The following is a 19,689-nucleotide window of genomic DNA, read 5'->3' as shown; positions in this document are numbered from 1 at the left end:
AACCTCGAACAAACAACAAACAAAAACAAAAAAAAGGGGGGGGGGGGGACAAGGAGGGAGGGGAAATAGGGGGGGGAGGAAGAGGTCAGTACCGACTCAGGGAGGTTGTCTGTCAGAGAAACGGTCCCATGGTTCCCAAAATGAGAGAAAGGCAGGGATAGTATTATTCAAAGAGGCAGTGAGGTATTCTAAAGAGCGTATATCACGTATTCGGGAGAGTAGGTCCGATTCAGAGGGAGGAAGAGTCCTCTTCCAGCATTTAGCACCAAGTGTCTTAGCAGCCAAGAACATATGCATAGCTAGTTTAAACAGTTTCTTGGGCAGAGCAGAGTGTGAAAGGTGCAAGAGGTAGACCTGAGGGTCAGGAGGGACCGAGACTCCAAGAACATCTGATACCAAACGACTCACTAACTCCCAGTACCCCGTGATAAGAGGGCAGGACCAGAAAACATGAAACAGTGTACCCAAACCCACCCCACAACGCCAGCACTGGGGGGGGGGGGGGGGGGATATCGGGATTCAGCCTATTCAATAACTCTGGAGTATGGTACCAACCCATAAGTAGTTTATATTGAGTCTCCTTATAAGCCGTACATATAGATGCCCTAGAGGCCCGCTCCCATATTATCTTCCATTGAGGGAGAGTGATAGTAGTACTAAGCACCTCCTCCCAGCGAGACATATAGCGATGAGATACCTGGACTCCCTCCTGAGGTTGGATTAGCAAGGAATAAATATCGGAGAGAAGCCCCCTCGCCTGAGGTCCACCACGACACAGCCGTTCAAAGCCCGTAGGGGAAGATAATTTAAATTTGACAGAACAGTAATTCCATATTTAGATATTAGAAAATGCCATAGGACCCAGGAGAGGGGAGAGAGTAGGAGCAGAGGCAGGAAGAGTCCAAAGGAGAGCGTTAGGGTGGACAGGCGCTAACCACAGCTTCTCTATTTCCATCCAGCGGCTGTAGGCATGATAGGTGGACCACGCCGCGAGATGGCGCAAATGGGCAGCCCAGTAATACTTCACCACATCCGGGACCGCCAGACCCCCAAACGCCCGCCCAGCCAACATCACGGACATCGGTAGCCGATGCCTTTTACCGTCCCAAATGAACCGAAAAATAACCACCTGTAGGGAGTGCAGGGCCGACAGCGGGACCCGAACCGGCAGGGTTTCAAAAAAGTAGAGGAGTTTCGGAAGAACAGTCATTTTCACCGCGGCAATGCGACCAAAAAAATAAATATATTGCGAGCGCCATTTTTCCATAAGGGCACGGAGATCCCTGAATAGGGGGAGATAGTTGGTAGAGTATAGTGAGGAATAGTGAGAGGAGATCCAGACCCCAAGGTATTTAATAGCAGAGGGAGACCACCGAAAAGGAAAGTTAGAGCGTAAAAGAGTAGAAAGATGAGGGGGAAGGTTAAGAGGAAGAGCCTCTGACTTATGCTGGGTTCACACTACGTTTTGTCCCATACGGGAGCCCATACGGCAGGGGGGAGCTAAAAGCTCGCGCTCCCGTATGTCACCGTATGCGCTCCCGTATGTCATTCATTTCAATGAGCCGACCGGAGTGAAACGTTCGGTCCGGTCGGCTCATTTTTGCGCCGTATGCGCTTTTACAACCGGACCTAAAACTGTGGTCAACCACGGTTTTAGGTCCGGTTGTAAAAGCGCATACGGCGCAAAAATGAGCCGACCGGACCGAACGTTTCACTCCGGTCGGCTCATTGAAATGAATGACATACGGGAGCGCATACGGTGGCATACGGGAGCGCGAGCTTTTAGCTCCCCCCTGCCGTATGCGCTCCCGTATGGGAGAAAACGTAGTGTGAACCCAGCCTTAGAAAGATTTACCTTGTAGCCAGAAACCACCCCATAGTCATGCAGGACCCTATAGAGAGAAGGAAGAGACAGTAGAGGTCGAGAAAGCGTAAGAAGGACATCATCAGCAAATAAACAAACCTTGAACTCCCTATCATGTAAGGAAATACCAGTTATGTCCGGATCACCCCTGATCATGGCAGCCAAGGGTTCAATACAGAGTGCAAAGATCAGCGGGGATAACGGGCAACCCTGACGAGTCCCATTAAACAAAGAAAAAGAGATGGCGAGTGAGGAAGTTTAAGTGAAGCTGTAGGGGAGGAGTAGAGACCCCACAGTGCAGTCAAAAACTTCCCCGAAATCCCAAATTTCTGTAAGGTAGCAAAAAGGAACGGCCACCCAAGCCTATCAAAAGCCTTCTCAGCATCAAGACTAAGAATTAATGCCTGTTCAGATCTCCGATTGATCAAATCAATCAGGTCCACTACCCTCCTAGTGATGTCTCCACCCTGGCGACAAGGGATAAATCCAACCTGGTCCTTATGAACAAGGGCCGGGAGGAAGGAGCATAGTCTAACTGCCAAAACCTTAGAAAAAAGCTTAAGGTCAGAGTTAAGGAGGGCAATGGGCCGGTAACTGGAACAATCGTGAGGATCCTTACCAGGCTTGGGTATGAGGGTGATAAGGGAGTGCAAGAAAGACTGCGTTTCTCCGTCTAGAAAGGAATTGAAAAGGGGGACAAGTTTAGGCACCAACAAAGATGAAAATGTTTTATAGTACAGGTAAGGGAAGCCATCCGGCCCAGGGGAGCGACCAGAGGGGAGAGATTTAAGGACCTCAGAGATCTCCTCTCCAGTAATAGGAGCATTAAGAGCATCCTTATGCCCCTGAAAGAGAGGGCAATCCACACTGAGAAAGATAGGCATCTAGGGCTGCCGCTCTCTCCCCCGGGTCGGATGGCAACTGGGAAGGAAGTGAGTAAAGATTAGTGTAATAGTCAACAAACAGACGAGAGATATCAGCAGGGTGGTAATGAAGCACCCCAGCAGGGTCCTTCAAAGCTGAGGGGGACTGAGCAGCAGCCCGGTCACGCAACCGTCTCGCCAGCATAGTGTGGGCCTTGTTTCCCTTCTCATAGAAACACTGCCTAGCATAAAGCAATTGCCTCTCAACTTTATGGAGAGCCAGGTCGCTTAAGCGTGCCCGAGCCGCCACCAAGCCCCTCAGAGTCGAAACAGAAGGAGAACACAACAAGAGAGCCTCCAGTCGAGCAATCTCCATACGAAGTTCCCAAGATCGATTCAGAGCGCTCCGCTTGAGACCGGCGCCCAGAGCAATGCAATGACCCCGGATCACCGATTTGTGAGCTTCCCAAAGGATAGCCTGAGAGGATACAGAGCCGTCATTAATGGTAAAGTAGTCGGAAATATACTGCTGAATCGATTCACGGGAAGGTAAAGTTTTAAGAAGAGAGTCGTTCATCCTCCAATGACAGGATCTCAGAGAGGAAGGGGTAGAAGAAAAAGAGAGAAGAACTGGACAGTGGTCAGACCAGGAGATAGGATCTAGAGAAGTATCAGAGAGCATGCGCACCATAGGGAGATTCCCAAAAAAATAATCAATACGTGTATGCAATTTGTGGGGATGTGAGTAAAAACTAAAAGAGCGCTCCGTCAGATGGCCAATCCGCCACAAATCGTAGAGTGAGGAGTTACGTATGAGACGTCGAAAAAGCGAAGCCAGACGCAGCTGCGCAGGTGCAGGGGAGCACTAGTAACAGAATGGCGGTCCAAGGACGGGGAAAAAATGAGGTTGAAGTCACCGCCCACTAACCGTGCAGATGGGGGATACCTCTGGAGTTTAGCAAAAACCCTACGCAGGAAAGGGATTTGCGAAGTGTTAGGCGCATAGACATTACAGAGCAAAAGGGGGACCCCTCCCAGAGTACCTTCTAAGATTACGTATCGTCCCATAGGGTCAGAGAGAGAGGAAGAAACTTGAAGCGAGCAGGACCTAGAGACCAGGATAGCCACCCCCGCTGTTTTCCTACTCGTGGTAGCTGAGTAAGACTGGGGGAACAGGTGTTGAAGAAATTGGAAGGACCCAGAATGGTCAAAGTGCGTCTCCTGAAGGAAAACTATATCAGCATGTAAACCAACCAACTCCCTTTGAAGTAGGCGTCGCTTAGTGGGGGAATTAAGCCCCTTAACATTCAGGGAGACACACCTGACCATGGCGGGTGAGTGAAGAAAAAGAAACAGCCAAGAAGAAGCATACTCACAAGAACAACCTGGTAGGATACACCGGGCAGCACCAAAACCTCAATGGGGACTGGAAAAGAGCAGGGACCAGCAACTATACGGACAGGAGAAGGGAATCTAAGGCGGGAGAAAAAAAAGGGAAAAGGACACACAAGACAACAGAAGACCAACAGAAAACAACACCAAATCAAGAGAAAACACAAAGACAAACAAACAGACGAAAGACCAAACAGATACCAGATAAACAAATAAACAAATAAAGTACAACAGATAATAGTAAAATAAACCATTGACCAGGAAGCCAATGCGGAGGCCAGGACCATCAATGTGGACCATGAACCAAAGCATGGGCGATCCATAACTATGGCCTCAGGAGGGGAAATGGAAGGAGCCAACTGGAAAACCACCACCAAAAAGGTAGGAACCCAACTCTGAGGCCATTGCAAAAAAAAAAAACACATATGAATAAGAACCACAGGTGACCAAAAAATGCAACTGTACTATAATGATGGGGACAATATAAAACTAGAACAAATGTCAACCGCTCGGAGGGGATAATCTCCGCCAATCAGGGGACAGTCAGAGTCCAGCAAGAACCCCCAAGCAAAAAGTATTGAGGAAAAAATACAACGTCCCAGTCAGAAACTCAGGGGGGAGCCCGAGTCGGGGCCCCCAGGGCGGGTGGCGAAGACTTCCGCTGAGAACCAGACCGGCGAGCCCGGACTGGTTGCCACACAGGAGGCAAGGGTGGAGGGGGAGACATCAGGTCCCAATCTTCCAACTGAGGCACAGGCAATTCCAAGGTGGAGCAGAAGGCATGAAGGTCAGAAAAGGAGCGCAAAACAGCGGAGCGTCCATCTCTGCGGGCATGGAGCCCAAATGGAAAATTCCACCTATACGGCACCTGATGAGAGCGTAGGACCTCCAGGAGGGGTTGGAGCAGTCGTTGCTTCCTGAGGGTTAACCAGGACAAGTCCTGAAAAAGTTGAAGAGGAGCCCCATTGAAGTCAAAATGTCTCAGGGACCTAGCCTTAGCCATTATAGCTTCTTTAACTTGGAAATCATGCACACAGCAAATAACATCCCGTGGAGCGCCCGAGGCAGATTTAGGACGAAGCGCCCTGTGGGCTCTGTCCAGTTTGATCTTATGGGAGGGGGGTTCGCCAAGTATCAGGTTAAAAATGGTTTCCAGGGTGGCAAAAAGGTCCTCCTCACGTGCAGCTTCCGGCAGCCCTCGCACCCTAATGTTGTTACGCCTCCCTCTATTGTCCAGATCCTCAACATGGGCATGGAGATCCCCAAGGAAGTCCTTCTGAGAAGCAATGGTAGAGTGGAGCTGGGCAATATACTCTCTGGTGTGATCATGAGCATCTTCCAATCCATCCACTCGGTCAGAGACATGCTGGAGGTCCTGTCGCATAGAGGAGATCTCCGCTCGGCAGGCTTCCTTAACCTCAGCAATAAGAGAGCGGAAGTCCTCCTTAGTAGGAATTTGGGAAAGGAGCTGGCTCAAATCAGGGAGAGCAGAAGAATGCACAGACAGGCCCGAGCAGGGTAAATCAGATTCAGATGCCAAGTCCCAGGACAGGAGGGCTGGGGTCGGCCCCGGTGGTGCTACCGGCCCAGGTGGAGAACGAGGGGTCCCCTTAGGAGACAGATGGAGTGCCCCAGAAGCTGGTATGGAGGTCTGCATGGCAGCTTGCCTGGACCTCTGTGGCTTAGGGGAACGTGAGGGGGTATAGCAGGCAGCTAGAGGGTCCAGAGGGGTAATATGAGGATGAGCTGGGGGAACAGAGGCAGGTCCCACTTGTAAACACAGTCCAGCAGTGGAAGGCACAGAACCCTCAACCGGGGATGTAGGGGAGTGGGAGGCCGAGCAGTAGTGAGTAGCTGAGCACGGCAGAGAACTTGCTGGAGAAGGCCGGCCCCCCACCAAGGAGGCCCAAGATGGAGCCCCAGCAGGTCCACCCAGCGACAAGAGAGAGGAGCCCACCAGGGACAGCTGCAGAGCGGGGTTATGGGGGTAATCTGCCGTTAACACAGGTCCCCCAGCAGCACTCACCGCCACAGGCAACAGTTCCAGAGTAGGAGAAGAGCCCACAACAGGGGCCGCAGCAGCAGGCAGGAGATCCGGAGCAGGGTCAGTAGCGCTGCTCCCCGACGGCTGAAGCGAGGTCACAGGCACTGTCACAGCTGCTGCAGTCACCGGCAGTAGGAGCGCAGGCGTCCCTGGTGTCTTCGGCAGGCGGTAAGCAGAGAGATCCTCCGTGGGTAGCACTGGGTGAGCGCCTGAACGGGAGCGCAGGCCCAGCGCAGGTCCCGTAATGGCGGAGAGGGAGGAAGAAGCTGAGGCCGGGGACGGCTGAAAGTAGCGTGGTATGCCTCCGGAGGTAGATAAAGTCAGCCGGGCGGGTGCGGAGGGGTTTCGTGCGCGTCGGGAATTCTTCCCCATCTGAAAGCAGGGTCACCTTTGTGGAATTAAAGCTCCTTTATGGCCAGCAGAGCAGGAGCCCTCCTAATGTGCGGCCATCACCGTCGGCGCCAAGCCACGCCCCCCAGCCATAATGTTATATTTTAATAGGTTGTACAATTACGCACGAAGCGATACCAAATATGTTTATTTTTATTATGTTTGCATGTTTTTATATAGGAAAAGGGGGTGATTTGAACTTTTAACATGGAAGGGGTTAATGCAGCGGTCTTCAAACTGGCCCTCCAGATGTTGCAAAACTACAACTCCCAGCATGCCCGAACGGCTGTCCTGGCATGCTGGGAATTGTAGTTTTGTAACATCTGGAGGGGCACAGTTTGAAAACCACTGGGTTAATGTGTCTTTCAAACTTTTATTAAAACTTTTTTATTATTTTGAATTTTTTTACACTTTATTACACTTATAGGAGGAATCATTAGATTCCTTATACAGATGAATAGAGCTCTATTGAACTCTATTAATCTGTGTGCTCTGTGATCCATTGATAGAGCCTAGTCCAGCCAGGATCTATCAATGACAGCCAGTGTGAGGTGGTTTTTTGCGCCCCCGTGAATCCTTGCGTCGGCTCCTCCCCCAGCTCTCCGAAGATTTCTGAAGCTAGAGCTGGGGGAGGGCAGAGCATGGGGGGAGAGAAGTACACGCCCCCTCCTTCCTCTCCCCTCCCTGAGCTCAGGACGGACGTAGATCTCCACGGGGAGAAGTGCACGCCCCCTCCCTTATCTCCCCAAACTGAGGACGTAGATCTCCACGGGGAGAAGTGCACGCCCCCTCCCTTATCTCCCCAAACTGAGGACGTAGATCTCCATGGGGAGAAGTGCATGCCCCCTCCCTCATCTCCCCAAACAGAGGACGTAGATCTCCACGGGGAGAAGTGCATGCCCCCTCCCTTATCTCCCCTGCTTGAGCTCTGTCTGTCTGTTTTTACTGTACACGCACTGGGGATGATTTCTATGTGAGGAGGAGGGGGTCTCTGTTATGTGTGTGTGTGTGCTGGGAGTTGTAGTCCCTGTTATGTGTGCATGTATATGCTGAGAGTTGTAGTCCCTGTTATGTGTGCATGTATATGCTGAGTTGTAGTCCCTGTTAGGTGTGTATGCTGGGAGTTGTAGTCCCTGTTAGGTGTGTGTATGCTGGGAGTTGTAGTCCCTGTTAGGTGTGTGTATGCTGAGAGTTGTAGTCCCTGTTAGGTGTGTGTATGCTGAGAGTTGTAGTCCCGGTTAGGTGTGTCTGTATGCTGAGAGTTGTAGTCCCGGTTAGGTGTGTCTGTATGCTGAGAGTTGTAGTCCCGGTTAGGTGTGTGTATATGCTGAGAGTTGTAGTCCCGGTTAGGTGTGTGTATATGCTGAGAGTTGTAGTCCCGGTTAGGTGTGTGTATATGCTGAGAGTTGTAGTCCCGGTTAGGTTTGTGTATATGCTGAGAGTTGTAGTCCCAGTTAGGTGTGTGTATGCTGGGAGTTGTAGTCCCGGTTAGGTGTGTGTGTATGCTGGGAGTTGTAGTCCCGGTTAGGTGTGTGTGTATGCTGGGAGTTGTAGTCCCTGTTAGGGGTGTGTGTGTATGCTGGGAGTTGTAGTCCCTGTTAGGTGTGTGTGTATGCTGGGAGTTGTAGTCCCTGTTAGGTGTGTGTGTATGCTGGGAGTTGTAGTCCCTGTTAGGTGTGTGTGTGTATGCTGGGAGTTGTAGTCCCTGTTAGGTGTGTGTGTGTATGCTGGGAGTTGTAGTCCCTGTTAGGTGTGTGGGTATGCTGGGAGTTGTAGTCCCTGTTAGGTGTGTGTGTGTGTATGCTGGGAGTTGTAGTCCCTATTAGGTGTGTGTGTGTATGCTGGGAGTTGTAGTCCCTGTTAGGTGTGTGTGTATGCTGGGAGTTGTAAGCTCTAGCTTCGGCAGTCTTCGGAGAGCTGGGGGAGGAGCCAACGCAAGGATTCACGGGGGCGCAAAAAACCACCTCACAGCGGCAGCTAAATTTCTCTGCCCCAAGTTCTCTCCCCCGGCCCCAAGTCCTATCAGCTGGGGCAGGGACACTGCCTCTGTAAAACAGCAATGCTTTCTGGGACATTAGTGCTGTGCGCACGTCTGCTCCCTCCCCGACGTGTCCTTCCTGTGCTCCGCACCGTCTTCTGAGGATTCTTAGAGGAAAAGTTCAGCCACAACCCCCGGACATTCCTGGAGCTGGAGCCAAGACAAGAAGACAAGAAACACTGACCTGGTGAAACCCTGTGCCATGTGTCATATGTCTGCAAAACTGTCATGTGTGATACTGTCTGCTGTGCTCTGTATCTAATCCTGTCATGTGTGATACTGTCTGCTGTGCTCTGTGTCTAATCCTGTCACGTGTGATACTGTCTGCTGTGCTCTGTATCTAATCCTGTCATGTGTGCAACTGTCTGCTGTGCTCTGTATCTAATCCTGTCGTGTGTGATACTGTCTGCTGTGCTCTGTATCTAATCCTGTCATGTGTGTAACTGTCTGCTGTGCTCTGTATCTAATCCTGTCATGTGTGCAACTGTCTGCTGTGCTCTGTATCTAATCCTGTCGTGTGTGATACTGTCTGCTGTGCTCTGTATCTAATCCTGTCATGTGTGCAACTGTCTGCTGTGCTCTGTATCTAATCCTGTCGTGTGTGATACTGTCTGCTGTGCTCTGTATCTAATCCTGTCATGTGATACTGTCTGCTGTGCTCTGTATCTAATCCTGTCATGTGTGATACTGTCTGCTGAGCTGTGTATCTAATCCTGTCATGTGTGATACTGTCTGCTGAGCTGTGTATCTAATCCTGTCGTGTGTGATACTGTCTGCTGTGCTCTGTATCTAATCCTGTCATGTGATACTGTCTGCTGTGCTCTGTATCTAATCCTGTCATGTGTGATACTGTCTGCTGAGCTGTGTATCTAATCCTGTCATGTGTGATACTGTCTGCTGAGCTGTGTATCTAATCCTGTCGTGTGTGATACTGTCTGCTGAGCTGTGTATCTAATCCGGTCATGTGTGATACTGTCTGCTGTCCTCTGTATCTAATCCTGTCGTGTGTGATACTGTCTGCTGAGCTGTGTATCTACCGTAGTCCTATTATGGATGATCTGTCTGCTGAGCTGCTGTATCTAATCTTTCCATGTTTGATGCTGTCTGCTGAGCCTGTGTATCTAATCCTGTCATGTGTGATACTGTCTACTGAGCCTGTGTATCTAAATCTGTTGTCATACTGTCTGCTGAGCCTGTGTACCTAATCCGTTATGTGTTAATAAAAACCAGGGAGGAAGGGCCGGGACCAGTGGCGTAGCTATACAGGTCGCAATGGCGACCGGGCCCGTTAGCCAGGGGTGCCCACTGGCCCTTGCCACAATCACATTATGGCCGGCACCGCCATCAATTAAGGCCGGTACCGCCATTAATTAATCAGTATGACTGCAGCCGCTGCTACCATACCTGTCCATCTGGCAGCAGCGCAGTCTACATAAGGAGGATTTGGGGTGGGACCTGAGTGACTATCCCACCCCTGCCGTTCCGCTGCATTAAGTGAGTGGAGGAGGAGGGGCATGGCACGGTGCCAACAGGAAGCCCTGCCTTTCTCCTTCCGCAGTGACTGCCCGTAATCTCACCTAGTCACACCGCCTGCAGGACCGTCAGTCACAGCCCGGTAATCCGCCAGCAGGACAGTCTGTCTGACTGCTTCCCTTTCCTCCGCCCGGTATGAGTAAACCCTGCGCATTATAAATGAACGACGCTGCAGCGCCGTTCATTTATGGCAGTGTTCTTCAACCTGCGGACCTCCAGATGTTGCAAAACTACAACTCCCAGCATGCCCGGATAGCCGTTGGCGGTCCGGGCATGCTGGGAATTGTAGTTTTGCAACATCTAGAGGTCCGCAGGTTGGAGACCACTGATTTAAGGCATGCCTATGAAGTTAGCGCAGGAACTCCTGCGCTCACTCCATAGCAGTTGCGCATAGTGACATCCTCTGATGTCAGAAGCCAGTGTTTTCCAACCATGGAGCCTTCAGCTGTTGTAAAACTACAACTCCCAGCATGCCCAGCCAGCCTTTGGCTTTCCGGGCATGCTGGGAGTTGTAGTTTTGCAACAGTAGGAGCCACAAAACTACAAATCCCAGCATGCCCTTTGGGTAGAGTTACATGTAACAGATCCGCAGTGTATTTTACGCTGCGGATCCGCCGATGACTTGACTCTATAGAGTGCCTCCTGCTGTTTTCCCCCTTGTGTGCTGCTCACAACAGCAATCTGCCACTAACAAGCAGCCACACAGGGATCTGCGAGTCACCGCGGGCACATGCTATGTACTCGGAAACTTCATGGAGCAGCTCGTAGCGGCGGATTGCTGCTGTAAGCAGGACACAGGGGAAAACAGCTGGAGGCACACTATAGGGTCAAGTCATTGATGGAGCAGCAAACTAACATACACTACTGATCTGTTACATGTGACCTACCCTAAGGGTGCATTCACATGTGCGTATTTTTGCTGCAGATTTGCTTCAGCAGATTTTGCTACCCATTGACTTCAATGGGTAGCAAAATCTACCACAGCAAATCTGCAGCAGAAAATGTATTGAATCTGTGGGGGGGAGGGGAAGGGGGGGGGGGGAGCGATTTGTGGGCTGCACACGTTCAGCCATCCTGAATAATGGTATCTGCTTGTTCATGAGATGATCATAGAATTTGGGGTCCGGAGGCAGCGTGTGTATGTATGGTGTGTGTGTGTGTGTGTGTGTGTGAGTGTATATGTACTGGATGTATGAATGATGTGTGAGTATAAATAATGTGTGGGTATGTACTGTATCTATGATGTATGAATGATGTGTGTGTGTGTATGTACTGTATGTATGATGTATGAATGATGTGTGTGTGTGTATAAATGTGTGTGTGTGTGTGTGTGTATGATGTATGAATGATAGATGTGTGTAAACAAGATGTATGCATGATGTGTGGAGATGTATTATGCGGGGGGGATCTGGAGGCGGCGGGTGTATGTATGATATGTGTATGCATGATGTGTATGTATGTATTATGCATGTGTGGGGTGGGGGGCGGAGGCGGCGTGTCTATTATGTGTGTGTATGTACTATATGTATGAATGGTGTGTGTGTGTATGTACTGTATGTGGCAGGATTATATTCAGGGGGTACATTGGGTGGCAGGGTTATATTCAGGGGGTACATTGGGTGGCAGGGTTATATTCAGGGGGTACAGTAGGTGGCAGTATTATATTCAGGGGGTACAGTAGGAGGCAGTATTATATTCAGGGGGTACAGTGGGTGGCAGTATTATATTTGGGGGGTACAGTGGGTGGCAGTATTATATTTGGGGGTACAGTGGGTGGTAGTATATGCAGGAGGTACAGTGGATGGTAGTTTTATATTCAGGGGGTACAGTATTTAGCAGAATAATAATGATTATTGTCTTCATACAGAGGATGAGGAGCCTATGATGTCCGGGCATCAGATTCTGCAGAGAAGACGGAGCTGGAAGACGTCCTGACGTCTGAACCAGATGAAGAAAAGACAACAGAGAAGACATCACTCAGGTCACTGATATCATTGTGTATTCTCCTGACTGTCCCATCAGCTGGAGTCACTTGTAAGTTCCACAGTGATGATGGGTGATGCTGTACCCTAATCTGGGGCTCTCCAGCTGTTGCAAAACTACAACTCCTATAATGCCGGAGGCTCTCCAGACATGATGGGAGTTATAGCTTTATAACAGCTGGAGAGCAAATGGAACCAGGGTGATTGGGTGATTGGTGGGGGTCCCAGCAGTTGGACCCCCACTAGAAAAATGGGCTACTTATTCTTAAATTCCTGTTTTGTCTGTCTGGCCCTGCCTGTTAGTCACTTATATTGTTGTGTATTCTCCTGACTGTGTCCCATCAGTGCTGTAGTCACTGCGTGTTATACGCCGATAAGCCGCTGCAGTTCAATGATTTAAAGCGGGCGCTTTAAATCAATGAACTGCAGCGGCTTTGCAGGTGCAGAGACCGCCAGCGCTGCCGGCTTCTCTGCCCCTGCCTGTCCTGGGGTCTAGAGCCCTGCTGCCGGCCCTTCTCTCCCCCTGGCTATCGGTGCCGCTGCCCGTTCTCTCCCCCTGAATATCAGTGCCGGCGCCGATAGCCAGGGGGAGAGAAGTGGCGCCGGCAATGGGGCAGCGGCGCCGACAGACAGGGGGAGAGAAGGGGCAGCGGCATCCATTGCCGGCGCCGCTGCCCCGTTGCCTCCCCCATCCCTGGTTGCATAATTACCTGTTGCCGGGGTCGGGTCCTCGCTGCTTCAGGCCTCTGATGTGCGTTTCCTGCGTCGTTGCTATGCGCCGCGCCGTGCAGTGCATAGCAACAATGCATGGGACGCACACCGGAGGCCTGAAGCAGCGCGGACCCGGCCACAGGTAATTATGCAGCCGGGGATGGGGGAGGCAACGGGGCAGCGGCGCCGGCAATGGGTGCCGCTGCCTCTTCTCTCCCCCTGGCTATCGGCGCCGCTACCCCATTGCCGGCGCCGCTTCTCTCCCCCTGGCTATCGGCGCCGGCACCATTAGTCAGGGGGAGAGAACGTGCAGCGGCGCCGATAGCCAGCGGGAGAGAAGCGGCGGCAGCAGGGCTCTAGACCCCAGGAAAGGCAGGGGGAGAGAAGCGGGCAGCGACGGCCTCCCCCTGCCTTTCCTGGGGGTGTATCGGGGTATATGCATGCACACACACGCACCCTCATTTTACCAAGGATATTTGGGTAAAAAACTTTTTTTACCCAAATATCCTTGGTAAAATGAGGGTGCGTGTTATAGGCCGGTGCGTGGTATACCCCGATATATACGGTAATTTACATAATATATTCAAATAAACAAAGAAAAAAAAGTGACATTCGTGTCATTAGTTGTCAGTGATCATACACGCCCCTCTCTTCTCTTCAGCACGTTGCCTCCGTATGTAAACAAATGGAGAGCGTAGAACCGGAAGTCGTAATCGCTCCATCTGCGCTCTCGCGATGTTAAACTCATGGTGATTGGTCCTCTTCCTCCTGAGTTTAACATCGCGAGAGCGCAGATGGAACGATTATGACTTCCGGTTCTGCGCTCTCCATTTGTTTTGCAAACGGAGGCAACGTGCTGAAGAGAAGAGAGGGGCGTGTATGATCACTGACAACTAATGGGTCACAACCCACTTCTCCGATTAATTATGAATATCTTGGATGAAGTAATGAAGGTATTGAAGATCGGGTCATGATGATACCTTCTGTTATGTATTGTTGCACATTGGATCTTATTACACTGAATGCAATATGACACATTGTACACGAATGTCACTTTTTTCTTTGTTTATATGAATATATTATGTAAATTATGTACACTGATGTCACTAGTGGACTGCATATAAAAGGAAGTGAGGTATGCTGTTTAATTGGCTTGAGAAAGGTCTCATTGTGGAGACCGAAATGTAGCACCAAGCACATGATGGGTGAATAAACCCCAGTTTATGAAGCTAATTTGGAGTGCTGCTTCTTCTTTCATTTGGATTTAATCCGTTATGTGTGATACTGTCTGTTGAGCCTGTGTACCTAATCCGTTATGTGTGATACTGTCTGTTGAGCCTGTGTACCTAATCCGTTATGTGTGATACTGTCAGTTGAGCCTGTGAACCTAATCCGTTATGTGTGATACTGTCTGTTGAGCCTGTGTACCTAATCCGTTGTGTGATACTGTGTGCTGAGCCTGTGTATCTAATCCTATCATGTGTCATACTACTGCTGAGCCTGTGTATCTAATCCTATCGTGTCATACTATTGCTGAGCTTGGGGCTGGACTGGCCATTAAGAAATAGAGGCCATGTGAGAGGCCACAATAAGGGGCCATGAGCGGAGGAAGAGGGAGCAGAGGAGTCAGGAGGGTTTAGGGGTATGATGAGGACAGAGGGGTCTGGAGGAGGACACAGTGGTCTGGGGGGATAGAGGGGTCTGGAGGAGGACACAGTGGTCTGGGGGGATAGAGGGGTCTGGAGGAGGACACGGTGGTCTCGGGACAGAGGGGTCTGGAGGAGGACACAGTGGTCTCGAGACAGAGGGGTCTGGAGGAGGACACAGTGGTCTCGGGACAGAGGGTCTGGAGGAGGACACAGTGGTCTCGGGACAGGGGGGTCTGGAGGAGGACACAGTGGTCTCGGGACAGAGGGGTCTGGAGGAGGACACAGTGGTCTGGGGGGATAGAGGGGTCTGGAGGAGGACACAGTGGTATCGGGACAGAAGGGTCTGGAGGAGGACACAGTGGTCTGGGGGGATAGAGGGGTCTGGAGGAGGACACAGTGGTCTGGGGGGGATAGAGGGGTCTGGAGGAGGACACAGTGGTCTCGGGACAGAGGGGTCTGGAGGAGGACACAGTGGTCTCGGGACAGAGGGGTCTGGAGGAGGACACAGTGGTCTCGGGACAGAGGGGTCTGGAGGAGGACACAGGTCTCGGGACAGAGGGGTCTGGAGGAGGACACAGTGGTCTCGGGACAGAGGGGTCTGGAGGAGGACACAGTGGTATCGGGACAGAGGGGTCTGGAGGAGGACACAGTGGTCTGGGGGGATAGAGGGGTCTGGAGGAGGACACAGTGGTCTGGGGGGGATAGAGGGGTCTGGAGGAGGACACAGTGGTCTCGGGACAGAGGGGTCTGGAGGAGGACACAGTGGTCTGGGGGGATAGAGGGGTCTGGAGGAGGACACAGTGGTCTGGGGGGATAGAGGGGTCTGGAGGAGGACACAGTGGTCTGGGGGGATAGAGGGGTCTGGAGGAGGACACGGTGGTCTGGGGGGGATAGAGGGGTCTGGAGGAGGACACAGTGGTCTCGGGACAGAGGGGTCTGGAGGAGGACACAGTGGTCTCGGGACAGAGGGGTCTGGAGGAGGACACAGTGGTCTCGGGACAGAGGGGTCTGGAGGAGGACACAGGTCTCGGGACAGAGGGGTCTGGAGGAGGACACAGTGGTCTCGGGACAGAGGGGTCTGGAGGAGGACACAGTGGTATCGGGACAGAGGGGTCTGGAGGAGGACACAGTGGTCTGGGGGGATAGAGGGGTCTGGAGGAGGACACAGTGGTCTGGGGGGGATAGAGGGGTCTGGAGGAGGACACAGTGGTCTCGGGACAGAGGGGTCTGGAGGAGGACACAGTGGTCTCGGGACAGAGGGGTCTGGAGGAGGACACAGTGGTCTCGGGACAGAGGGGTCTGGAGGAGGACACAGTGGTCTCGGGACAGAGGGGTCTGGAGGAGGACACAGTGGTCTCGGGACAGAGGGGTCTGGAGGAGGACACAGTGGTCTCGGGACAGAGGGGTCTGGAGGAGGACACAGTGGTCTCGGGACAGAGGGGTCTGTAAGGGATATATTTAGGGGGCACGGTATCTGGCAGGGTTATAATGATTATTGTCTTCTTATGGAGGATGAGGATCTTTGGACAAAGTGACTAACGTATGATGTGCTTGTGTCAGACTCTGCAGAGAAGATGGAGCTGGAAGAAGTCCTGGCATCTGGACCAGATAAAGAAGAAAAGAAAAGACAACAGAGAAGACGTCACTCAGGTCACTGATATCATTGTGTGTTCTGTCTGACTGTCCCATCAGCTGGAGTCTATTGTAAGTTCTGCAGGGATGATGGGCGATAATGTACTCCAACCTGTGGCTCTGCAGATATTACAAAACTACAACTCCCATCATGCCTAGGGCTCTCCAGCATAGTCCAAAATGATGGGAGTTGAGAGGTCAGGTAGGCACACTGGGTGGGCACAATCCTTTGTAGTGGACACTATTATGTGTTAAGGGCAGGACTGCCATCAGAAATTTCAGGGCCCCTTACACGGATCAAGGCCTAGGCCCCCCCCCACCCCCCACCCCCGGGGCTCGCCTCTGATTCCCCCCACTAGGGCCAGTCCCAACCCTTGGACCTATATATTTTTGAACTAGAAAGAAAGTAAAACTTTAGTATGAATTGGATACCATTTTAATCATATGGACCCCCAAAAGTTGCAAAATGATGGTTTTATTAAATTTTACCCCACCAAAAAAATTTTGGGGAAGTTTTCCATAGATTTCAAATTTGTGTCATTACAAAGTACAATTGGTGGTGCAAAAAAGCCTTATATGGGTCTGTAAGGCTCTTAGAAGGCAAGGAGGAAAAAACAAAAATGCTTAATAAATTAATTAAAAAAATCTCCTCTGTGGCACCCAGTCATTTGGCGCAGGGAGCTAATTCTGCTCCGTGGCCAATGATTGTTGATGCGGCCGCCGCACCCCCTCCATTAATTTCTATGGGAGGAGACTTGATGGCTACGTCTTAGCTGTTACGCCTCCTCCCATTGACATGAATGGAGGGGGTGTGCCGTGACGCTTTGAATGCGGAAGCTGCAAGTTCCTAATATCGCCGCTACCGGCACGGGGATAGAGGGGTCCTCAGCGGGGGACCCCACGATCTAACATCTTATGTTTGCGGCGGAGTACCTTTAAGTGGTTAAGGGTGTTAAATTAGAAAGGTCCATACAATTACAATGATACCCAATTTATAGATTGCTTTAGTTTACTACTTGTAAAAAAAATAAAAATTTTTGTAAGACTATAAATATGCTTAAAATCCTCCTCCTCTTCTGACTCCTATAACTCTTAAATTTTTCTGTATACAGGGATGTATGAGGGGCATTTTTTTGTGCTGATGGGACTTTTTGACCACTTTCCATTTTTTTCTTCTAGTATTTAGTGACCAAAAATATGCACTTCAGGATTTTTACATTTACACCATTGACTGTTTAGTTGAGTGTTTAGACATTTATGCACGCAATGATAACGTGTTTTTTTTTTTACTTTCATATTTTTTACACATAACCGGAGGTAGACTAGGGTGTACAGCAATGTTTCCCAACCAGGGTGCCTCCAGCTGTTGCAAAGGCAAAGCCAAAGGTAGTCCGGGCATGCTGGGAGTTGTAGTTTTGCAACAGCTGGAGGAACCCTGGTTGGGAAACACTGCTGTACACTCAAAGTATAGGAGTTGGTTCATATAGTCTAGGTAGGCCCCACTGGTAATAGATGCCCCCCTATAGTTGTTGTAGGCCCCTCTCAGAGGGCAATATACCTGGGGACTGAGACCTACAACTACATGGGAGCAACTGTCAGCAAAGAGGGGCCCTGCAACAACTATTCCCCCATATTGTTTTTGTAGGCCCCTCTTTGCTAACAGTTGCCCCCCATATAATTGCAGATCTCAGTCCCTCCCCCCAGGCAGCAGGTTCCACTGTCATTCCATATTTACGCCAACACACCACCACAACCCACCCTACCTCCGTCCCCCTGGCCCCCGGTCCCCGGTCCCCAGCCAAGCTTTTTTTTTTTTTTTTTACTACTAAGTACCCTCATGGCCGGCAGGGTGCCTTCAGCTCAGGGCAGGCTCTCCTCCAAGGTCCACAGGTCATCCTGTACACTTCAGCTCCTCCCCAGCAGGCAGCGCTACTGAGATGATCGGCGTGCAGATTATAGCGCAGCGGACGTGCCTGCGCACGGCACCTTCATTATGCTACCTCTTGACGGCGACTCTCTTAAAGTTGCAGCTCCTGCTAGAGAGGTTTGTGTGGCTGCTGGCCCCGGGGTGACAGTGTGACTGACTGTACAGAGTACAGTCTGTCAGTGTATAATGGCTGCTCCACTGGAGCCATAAAAAAAAAAAAAAGGTCCCCGGACTCCCGGATTGGATACAGCTACGGTAGCGGTGAGTGCGTACTGCATTTCTTCTGTTGTTTCTATATGATACTGTTCAGCTTTGTATGCACCCCGCAGGCCGTCACATCTACAAGGACCCGTTCATCCCTGCTCTATTGTTTAAGCTTTCGTCATCTTGTCTTGTGTCCATTACCAGTTTACTACGTCAGTGTGCCCTCACCATTCACAGCTCTGTGATTTTTTTTAAAAAAGTGTCGGCACGGCCGGGCCTCCTGGGGATCCGGGCCCCTTACTAGGGTACCGGTTGTACCCCCCTGATGGCGGCCCTGGTTAAGGGTCTCTTGTATGGTACAGCTATGTACTTAGCACACAGTACTACTATACTATGTCATGGCACACAGTGGGTGGCACTAGTATACCCTAGCGGCACGGTGTGTGACATTATTATATCCTGGCAGCACAGTGCGTGACATTATTATATCCTGGCAGCACAGTGTGTGACATTATTATATCCACAATAGGCGGAGGGTGGCATTTCCCTAATTTGGTGGTGCACGTGGATGGATCAGGCCCAGAACATAGTAGAGAAGTAATCCCAGCACTCACCATATGTTCAATGATATGCAATAAACTACATTGAATATATGGTAAGTGCTGGATTTACTTCTCTTCTATGATTATATCCATGCAGCACAGTGTGGGGCACTGTTAAAGCCTGGTGGCACAGTGTGCAGCACTGGTATATCTAGGAGGCACAATGTGCGGCACTGTTAAGTCCTGGTGGCATATAGTGTGTAGTATTTTATAATTACCCCCCTTCTTTTGTGCTAGGGATGTTAGGGACCCGCTACGTACAGATGGCCATGACGTGGCTAGCGGGCTTGTACTTCATGATCATCAAGTACAGTAACGACCTATTAGTGTAATGTAAGTATAATATTTTGTGTGTAGGGGTGAGACATGAGGAGGGATTTGGGTGGAATGGGGGCGTGGTCAGGGCGGAGTCTTGCCGGGGGGCCCTTGCTTTATTTGGTCTGGGGGCCCTGAGTGTTGTCAGTCCGCCCCTGCGTGTGGTTGAGTTTTATCAAAATTTGTGTAGTTGTGCAGTTGTCCAAATCAACCAATCAGATGGCTTGTTTCGTTTTTTAAAGGCCTTTTCAATAATTAAGGAGGGATCTTATTGGTTGCTATGGGCTACAGGTTAACTTTGTCTCAGCTCACGTTTTGATAAATATCCCCCTCAGATCTTATTTTGTTTCCTGAAAAATTTTGATTAATCTAAATCCGAGCATCAGGCACCTGTTCCTGTTCCCATCAGGCACCTTAGAATCCAACAACCAATTCCAGCATATTGACCCATAAAAAATGTCATAACATTTGCCCCTGTTAATCCCCGACATATACCCCTTACTGTAAAACCATATAGTGGTGTATTACGGCCATTTTTTTTGC

The sequence above is a fragment of the Hyla sarda genome, chromosome 7 (genome assembly GCF_029499605.1).
Source record: "Hyla sarda isolate aHylSar1 chromosome 7, aHylSar1.hap1, whole genome shotgun sequence".
Classification (NCBI taxonomy): domain Eukaryota; kingdom Metazoa; phylum Chordata; class Amphibia; order Anura; family Hylidae; genus Hyla; species Hyla sarda.
The sequence above is the reverse complement of the archived record's forward strand: the minus strand, read 5'-3'. Positions refer to the sequence as shown.